Source organism: Trichogramma pretiosum, unplaced genomic scaffold (assembly GCF_000599845.2).
Source record: "Trichogramma pretiosum strain Unisexual culture from Peru unplaced genomic scaffold, Tpre_2.0 scaffold59, whole genome shotgun sequence".
Taxonomy (NCBI): Eukaryota; Metazoa; Arthropoda; class Insecta; order Hymenoptera; family Trichogrammatidae; genus Trichogramma; species Trichogramma pretiosum.
Genome location: NW_019641668.1, coordinates 86,779 through 96,430, shown reverse-complemented (window position 1 = coordinate 96,430; position 9,652 = coordinate 86,779).

Genomic DNA, 9,652 nt, shown 5'->3' with positions numbered 1-9,652 from the left:
ACATATATATGCTGGAAACAATGCGCAGTCGAGCTGCGAATTTTCGACGCACACGCACTTGCTTGGATGTATGACACACACACTCGCGAAGAAGAAGAAGCAGCTCTTCGCGGAGCAAGAGAGTGAGAAGAAGCCACAACGAAAAACAAACAAACAAAAAAACTGCTGCCAGGCAGCGATCACACCGCAGCGAGTCTATGTTTCTTGGCCATTGGCTTTGATGCTACAGTATAGGCGTAGTAGTAGAGCGCACGGAACTCCGAATACACACAACAACGCGGAAAAAAGAGAGGATGGAGTTGCAGTGCCGAGTGCAGCAGCGAAACCGAGAGCAGCTGCTTGTCACTGTGTGCGTGCGAACGTATACTTATGCACACCACAACACAACGCACTGCTCCGACAACACAGCTCACAGTCGACGACGCGTTGGTCGGTCGGTCGCTCGTAGCGCGCGGGGCTCCTCTTTGGCGTGTATCGCGATGTACTGGCCACTATAGCCTCTGTGCACGATGCACAATTTACTCTCTGTGTGTGCCTGTGCCTATGCACTGTGCACACGGTTCTCGAGTTTGCGCGTGGTGTGCAGCAGTGCCTCGTTTGCGCAGCAGCAGCAGCAGCGAACACAAAACACGGAGCTCTGGCCACAGCTGATGACTGCCAACAACACGTACACATACACAGGCAGGCGCAAAGCCCCGCGGAATAATATCGCGTATGTGTGTATGTGTGTGTAGGTACGTTGTTGTTGGTGGAGTGCCTACGTCAGGCCTCGGGCTGGCTGCGCGATTTCATATATAAAGTTGTGTCGTGCTTCGGCAGTTCTCGGGGAGCTGTGCGTGTACGGCAATGGCTGCGCTGCCAACGCTGCGCGCAAAAGCAGCAGCGAGCAGAATATCGCGAGCGAAATACCTATACTGCTGCTGACTGCGCCACTTGCTGCTCCGCTTTATGTGTACGCGTATTAACATGACATCTGTACAGCGTGAGCGATGTACGCAGGTATATTAGGCTCCTTGCTACTGCAGACGGCTTCGGGACGTTGGTCAATACACACTGCACACGGTGCAGCACGTTTATCTCTGTTGTTGTTGTTGTCGCTGCGTTAGACCGTGTATAGAGCTCGAGAGAGCGATAAGCGCACGCGGTTGCGCGCGACAAAGGCCAGCCCGATTGACACGACGACAAAGGAAAACACAAACACATACAGGCGCTACTATTAGTATCTGGCAATACAAGCTGCGATCCAAAAGGACGAGCAATGAGCATCGAGCGATCGCTTTTCTATATACAACTCAATAATGTGATGACACGCTATAAAGCTATTGCCAAAGATGTATGCACGATATAGCTATATTTTGCCAGACTAGCGATCCTCCCACCTTTGGCCTATGATTGTTGTATGTAGCTCGTTCGCGTGTATCCCATTACTTGGCTTACATAGAGCAGTACATTGTCTCTTGTAATATTAAAACGAGAAGCTGTGTAGATTCTGCGCCGCTGATCGCATTCGTGCATGTGTGCGAAGCAACGGGGAAGCCCCCACTTGCGCGAATTCCCGCAGGAGCAGCCTAATAACTGGAATAAAGCTCGTACACAGCTCTGTGCTGCTCGCTTATAGTTACCTACATCCATACAATGTTTCATAATTTAAAACATTTTTATCCATAATAATTGCTCCAGTTTATCCTGAAGGGTGTATCTTATGAAGCGCAGCTCCAAATCGTTGCTATTGATATATATATATATATAGAGAGAGAGAGAGAGAGGAGCCAGAGGTGTATGGTAACCGAGTAAGTCGCGAGGCGCATCCTCGATAATATCCTCGACCAGATCAAATTAACGGGCTCATCTTGCTGGAATAGGAGCGTGTGCGTTGTACCGTAAACGGTATAATACAATATATGCACGCGGCCGTACGTACGAGCACATGCGCGCAGCGAGCTCGAGTCCAAAGCACATCTATATTATAGTCGCGACAGTGATCGCAGTCGGTGCCACATATAATCGGGCCACCCGCGCACGGCCAATCTGCCAATGCGATGCGATATCTTCGCTTGCGGATAATTGAAATCCAATACACGTATATAGCCCCCGCGTAACACGATTGTGTGTGCAATCGTATGCAACGAACAAAGAGCTCATCGCGGATTTTCCGGCTGCGTTATATGTTATATGCAGAGAAGCAATTGCCAACATTCTATATAATCCTATAGACGCGCATTATGTTTACATCACTGACAGTCTCGGTTCGAACGAATTGTATACAAACAAAGTACAACTTGACGTATAGGCGGATATCTGAATTATCGACGGCGCGCCAATATACCTATATGTAAAATACAGATCTGCTGAGGCGACCGACGATCAGTCGAGGCCGATCGCCAGTCAATTTTCCGCTTGTACGCTTTGCCGATCTCATCGATTTCTATGTACGAGTTTTTTTCCGACAACACCGGCTGATTAATCGCTTGCAAACCAACAATGTGAATTGTCTCTTTTTCTTTTTCGAGCTGTCATTGGATGATCGATACCGGAGCAAAATTTTGAAATTTTCAAAATTTTTGTCGATTGCAATGCGGTTCACGCATGCAACAACGTCCTTCTGCTCAAAAAGAAAAGAACGATGAAAGAAGGAAAGATTTGATTGAATTCAGAAGAAGTCAAGAGTTCAGCTTTAAATCATCAGAGCTTATGGAACCATATCTCGAGCGCGCGAAACATGAAACAAGCTGAATAAGGCTACGTTCTGCTACCACAATCAAATCTCTCTTTTGCTTATGACAAGAATTGGTCACGGGTTCCCAACTTTGGCAACCGATGATTTTTCGTCCCCGATAGAGCCGAAACTAATGTATACACAGGATCGCGACAGTGTTGTGTCGCATAGTCGTCGTGTTTTTACGTCTAAATACATTACAGCAGGTACGCATTCATTGAGCTGGTGCATCTCTTCTCTGCGCGATCGCGAAAAAATCAATCGACCGACGAATTCGCGCTCTTTTTTTACGACTGTGCGTTGCAAGACCCCACGCGCCTGATTTCAGCTACCAGTCCGTACTCGTTACACACACACTCTCACACTGATTATTACTGTACATCGGCCAATAGCAGGCAAGTGCATGTGCATGTGCAGCATACTATGCAGTATAGTACGCTATAGAGTTTGGTATACATAATAGGGATGTGCAAATACCCAATTTTTCGAGTTTTACTCGAATAGTCAGAAATAGTCAAATACCTACTCGAATATTTTTGGGTACTCGAGGTTTTTTTAATTCTTTAAAGGGATAAAATGATTCATTGAAGTATTTGTGCACCGTTTTCGAAAGGTGAACAGTTCAACTTCAATTTAAAGCCCAAAACGTTAGAATTCATCGACTCACAAAGTTACATCGTTAAAATCAAAATGCTTCTTATCCATTTTTCAAAAATTGAATTTTAGAGTTTTACAGAGCTTAAGTGGTTTTTACAACATATGAGTAGTGATGTAAAAAAAAAGAGCCGCTAAAATTAAATTAACACAAAAATGTATTAGGACTCGTTGATGAGTTTTAAAATAAAAATGAGAATCAACATTTTTTTGGTTTTTCATATTTCATCGAAGTAAAAACTGGGAAATAATCTTGATAATTAAAAAAAACCGCTGCCAATTTATTGGCAAAGAGATTTCTCCTATTTTTCGGAAATATGATAAAAATAAAACTCGCTCGTCTAAACGGACACAATGATTTAATCGAGTCAAAAACACGGTTGATCATCGAACCAATCCCTGACAATTCCTGCGGTGTGAATTGGACTGTTGTCCTCGACGAAAAAATACTTCGTCATCGTCGGGAAATAGCTCCTTGATGGCTGGTAACCAGAGCGTATCTTAAATCGATACATATAGTTCAATCAATAAAGGTTTTGAAAAAAACAACCAGAATTTTACGACGGATTCTTATTCTGGGTACCCTTAACAACCAATTTTCATAAAATGCCGCTCTTGATCGTTCCTGCTTTTTTGTTTATAAGCGTTTAAAAATGCAAAAAACGGATTATAATTTTTAACTCGTAAAGAGTAAGTTTTAGGATAAAATGTTTATCTGCCGAACCAGAATTCGTAAGTCCAATTGAATTTCGGCATCTTGTTCCTGGTACTTTTACACAAATTTAAAAAAAATTACTTCTCTAACTATATTAGAAACGAAGTTAGACTTTATTTTTTAAATCACCACGGCTTAGTTTATTAACATTAAGAGCTGAAATTTGGTATACATTCGAACGAAATGTTGAACTTTTATATGTAAACGAATACAATAATCAATCACCGTTATTTTTGCAACGATAATATTATTAACTAACAAAACATTCTGACTTTATCATGCGCTCGCAGGGTCACCGAGACCCAAGACCCAAGCAACGTGTTCTCTTCCGGTTTACCGGAGATTACATAAATCTCTCGGATTTTCAGAGATTCTACAACTCAACGAGTTGTCAAGGTTTTTGGCTGGATAAGGACAAATGACTCCAATAAAAAGTTAACTTTGTTTCTCCACTGAACAATCTTCTTACATCACCTCTCTCATCTATCCTGTTTCCCGCTTCCACCACTAGGTGGCCCCGATCGCAATAGTCGCTCTCCACAAACGACATGTCGATGCCAGGGCTTAAGAAGGAGACTCCAAATATGCACTTGGTCTTGGGGGAAGAAGTCGCTTCATTTTGTAAGAGATGATTTGCAAAAAAAATTTCAATTTGCATACATTGAAATAGTTATAATTGAAAGAGACTGTCTATTCGCACAATTAGCGGACGCGAAAACCTAAAAATAGTCATTCCTAAAAATTGCACGCAACGAGAGCTTTCGCATTCGCGATAAATTCATTTTTTGCGAACGCGACGATGGTATTTTTTAGCAAACAACTTTGTATTAATACACGAGCGTCCCACATGGCTGTATAGAAAAATAAATAATAGACTGTATATCTGTGGTGGAAAGGCATAACGACTTAAGTCCATTTTTCGTATTTTCGAGAAAAACGCGTTTTAAGTTGATTGTGCCAGCCGCGGACGAGTTGAGGTCTGAACCTATGATGTTTTAAGCTACTATGAGGTAGCTTTTGAACTATGTACTTATGAAATTGAAAGGCGCATCATAGCGATGATAGGGAGCAAAAAATATGGACTTAAGTCGTTTTGCCTTTCCACGGTTTGCATTTAAGTCCACTTTTGGCGGTCACACTTATTTCAATATCGATAATTTCGCGCAGTTTTTTCGCACAACCTCATTTAATGATTTTACATTGATAAGATAGCTCATTTAACGTTATACTGCCGTCAGATCTCAAATCTTGCAACGAAAAAAGGCCAAACTGAAAATCGAGAAAATTGCTCCTCGCGTATCAAATGTAACAATCATATAGTGTAATTCACAACATTCGAAGAGTGTGGAGCTATGTTTAACATTCTAATATCATTTTCTTTCATTTTCAAATAAAATTAGACTCTCTATAGCATTTTGAAACTCGCAAGGGTGGACTTAAGTCGTTTTGCCTTTCCCCAGTCTTCGCGAAATGGACTCTAGTCGTTATGCACGATGCTGCAACTAACGTTAGACGCTATATTCGTCTATTCTGACCCTTGTACATTAAAATAGACACTAAATATAGACGTTTTTTATCATAAAATCGATTTTCAAAAAAATGGACTTAAGTCGTTATGCCTTTCCACCACAGATATAAAAAAGAATAAAACATTCGCTGCAGCTATCCTAGAGGGATCAGCTGAAAATTTAGACAACATTATAATAACATTAATAATATAAATAATACAAATATTTATTAGTTTATTTTTTAGTACACATAGTTATTTTATCATCTGTAGAAAAACTGTTTGACATCATTACGCATAATTATGTAATAGATGAAAACAATATAATTTTTTTTTATGTTATGTAGATTAAAATTTGACTTGCTCTGTAGAAAAATTAATCAATTCGTCAGTAAATTTATCGAATTCTTTCACTAGCGCCAAGATTGGACCCAAAATTGCCAAAACCAATAATTTCGTTTTGTGTCAAAATACAATACCAACACTATACAGTAGATGGGGAAAAAATATATTGTAGGTAGCATACAGTTTAAGATAAGAAACTGTCATATTGACAACATTTTTATTATAGAAATTTGCGCATTTTTATCCTTGTCTAGAAAAATACGAACACTTTTGATTATTTCATTGATGAATTACATGCTATTTACTGAAAAACTTTTCAACGCACGTGATTCAAAAAAGTTCGAGTCATTTGCATAAATAAAATAAAATATTTACATTCTCTGAAAAATTGATTATTATCTTACACGATATTAAATGCAACTGCGCATTTCGGCGATTTATTATGAAAAATTCAATCTTTGAGCCATGTTCAGTTTTCGGAATGATAAATATTCGGAATCGTAAATATTCGGAATATTTAAAATTCGGAATGTTTGAAAATCGGAATATTGAAAACGGAACATGAAAAATTCGGAAAAACAAAATTTCGGAATAAAAAAATTTCGGAATGAAAAAATTTCGGAAAAATTAAAATTCGGAATCCACAAAATTTTTAATGGGAAATTTTATTGTCTACATTCTCCACTAACAATATTGTAAATTCCGAATTTTAATTTTTCCAAAACTTTTTCATTCCGAAATTTTTTTAATCCGAAATTTTGTTTTTCCGAATTTTTCATGTTCCGTTTTCAATATTCCGATTTTCAAACATTCCGAATTTTAAATATTCCGAATATTTACGATTCCGAATATTTATCATTCCGAAAACTGAACATGGCTCAAAATGTCTTCACTTTCACACGTTATTCGAGTCACAAGTTTTTTAGCCTTTGTCCCAATTTTTTGTTTGGACAAATATCGATTATAACTGCAACCTAACTAGACAATTATAGCACCGGTCGGAAAGATTGTCTTTGCGAACTTTCTTGACTTTTTTTCCTTTTCTGATCGAATTCGATATAGGCCCAGATTTCTTTTTGCTCTAGTTGTTTGCCACATTTTTGCGGAATTCGTGGTCTATTTCTTGAGGTTCTATCAAACCGCTTTCAACCCTAAATGTCTACTCGGACTGGTTGAATGCATAATCTTTGCGGCCTGTAAGGACTGATTTTTGGTGTCTAACCAAATTTTTTTGATCTCCAAATGTCTCTTCATTCTTATCGCATGAGAAATCTACGCGACTTTCGTGGAGTATGTTTTTGGTGTTGATCGAATTGGATCACCGAATCCGCTCGCCTTTGTCGCTTGCGTAATTTTCAAGACTTTCGGTTACATCTTGAAGTGTCTTTAGATGCGAGATCAAGCTCGACTAGCGTCCAAATATCTTTTCGCACTTGTTGCATTGGTAATATTCGGGTTCATCATGAACTTTTATTTGATGTTTAATCAATTTCGATTTTGAGCATCTATGCGAGAAACTATCCAGAGGAATTTTCCGGCGATGGGCACTGGATGCATTCTTGGAGCTGACGCGCAATCGGCTGGCGATTCTCTGCTGTGAAAAAGTCATCAATGAGTCATTTAGGAAAGAAGATTTATGGCGTATTTACTTGACGAACAGCAATCTGAGCGACGCGGAAAAAAGTGACCCGCTCATGTCAGTTCTTCTATCGTGAAGTAACGTGAGAGCTCGAGGAGGTAAAAGATGGCCGTTCTAATGGCCAAAATCTCTGTACAAAAAGCAACGGACCAACTATTGAAAAAGCCACCTTGAAGGCTCACATTTCTTCCCAATAGTTAAAGCTGGAAATAAATCATGCCCAGCTTTTTCGATCGCTCATGGGTACTTTTTAATTTCTGTTGTAATTTAATTTTGTAGATTTTTTATATACAAATAAATAAATTATAAAAATTATTTTCGATTTCTATTATTCCTAAGCTCATTATTTAGAGAATTATAATGCCCTAATCCACAGAGCTAGCTTGAGTAGAAAGTCCACGAGACCAAAGTTGTCTACACACACGTAATCAAAAATATACAGTACCGAGGTACATACCTATGCTACAATCACAATTCTCTTATTAACATTGTGTTGTAAGTATCCTCTTAGACGTCATTCAGCCTTGTTATAACCGATATGAATGCTAATTAGTGCCCAAGTCACCGCTAGATGGTGCACGTCCATATTTTTCAGAAATCGAAAATAAAAAAGCAAAGTTATTGGAATATATAAGCGCGATTCAGGTGTCCTTACTAGCAATTATATCTGCAAACTAGACAATTATAGCCCCGGTCGGAAAATTTGTCTTTGCGAACTCTCTTGACTTTTTTTCTTTTTCTGATCGAATTCGATATAGGCCCAGATTTCTTTTTGCTCTAGTTGTTTGCGACAAACTAAATGTTTGCTCGCACTTGTCGATTGCATAGTTTTTCCGGCCTTTATAGACTGCTTTTTGGTGTCTAACCAAATGTTTTTGATCCCCAAATGTCTCTTTGTTCTCGTCGTATGCGAAATTTATGAAATGTGAATTATCGAAATTGTCGATAACCAGAACTCCAAATTTCTACTATTGTCTAGTTATCTGACATTATTATAAAAAGTTTCTCTAAAAATGCAATTGTTACGTTTTAATCAATATCAACGTTTAGAAATATATTTTTATAATAACTTACAACGAATACAATTTTGTGTGGTTTGGTTTCCAAATTGATCGGCCAAAAGTGTTTTATTGGAAATACTTATTATTGAACTAGTTATGTCCCAACATAACGACGAAAAACACGGTCGTAGAACGGCGAGGTGTTCTCGTAATAAATGTAAACAATAAAACTCCGCCGCGAGAGTACAAACTCTCTGGCATTGTACAGCATTGTAGGCAAGTATGATAGACAAGTTCGGCATGGAAAACATGCGTATACGATACACTCGTCACCGATCAGTGACCGTCGATTGTGGCGAGCCACGCGCTCATAACCACCAAGAAGCACGGAAAAACTGCATCGATGACTGCGGAGCGCGTCTCAGAAACATCGGAGCGGCGCAGCATGACTCTCGCAGCCAGAGACACACAATAATATTTACGCGTCGTTCGTCTGATGCCATGCGTCTGTATACATACAGCTACATGAGCAGCACGAAAAGCGCGTGGAAGGAACCTCCGACGATGTAGCTGCAGTTGCGGACCCGAGCAAGAAAGTGCAGCGCATTAAAGGAGTAGAAGGCATTTTCTGTGCTGCTGCTGCTCGTGGGCCAAGATATATAGTCCGTCCGTATATGTGTGTAGAAGATAGTATATATATAGTAATAATAATGGTATAGGTATTAGCGCTTGGCGGCAAGTCGGCTCGTCGTTGGCATGCGAGAGTGAGCCAGGAATGTGCTGCACAGAGAGAGATCACATATAGTGAGGGAGAGACGTTACTTGGGTGGGAGAGCGTGTGCACAGGCCGACGAGAGAGACGTTCTGTTTTGTATATAGTATGTGTGTGTATGTGTTGCAGATCTACCTGAGTTGAGAAAGAGAGAGAGAGAGAGAGAGAGAGAGAGAGAGTTGCGGAGGGGCTCGATCGCTGCTATGGCTGGTTCGTGTTCAGCAGCAGCAGCCGCGAGACTATGTATGTGTGCGTCTGTAAGTGTATACTATACTATACGCGAATATGCCGAAGGAGAAGGCG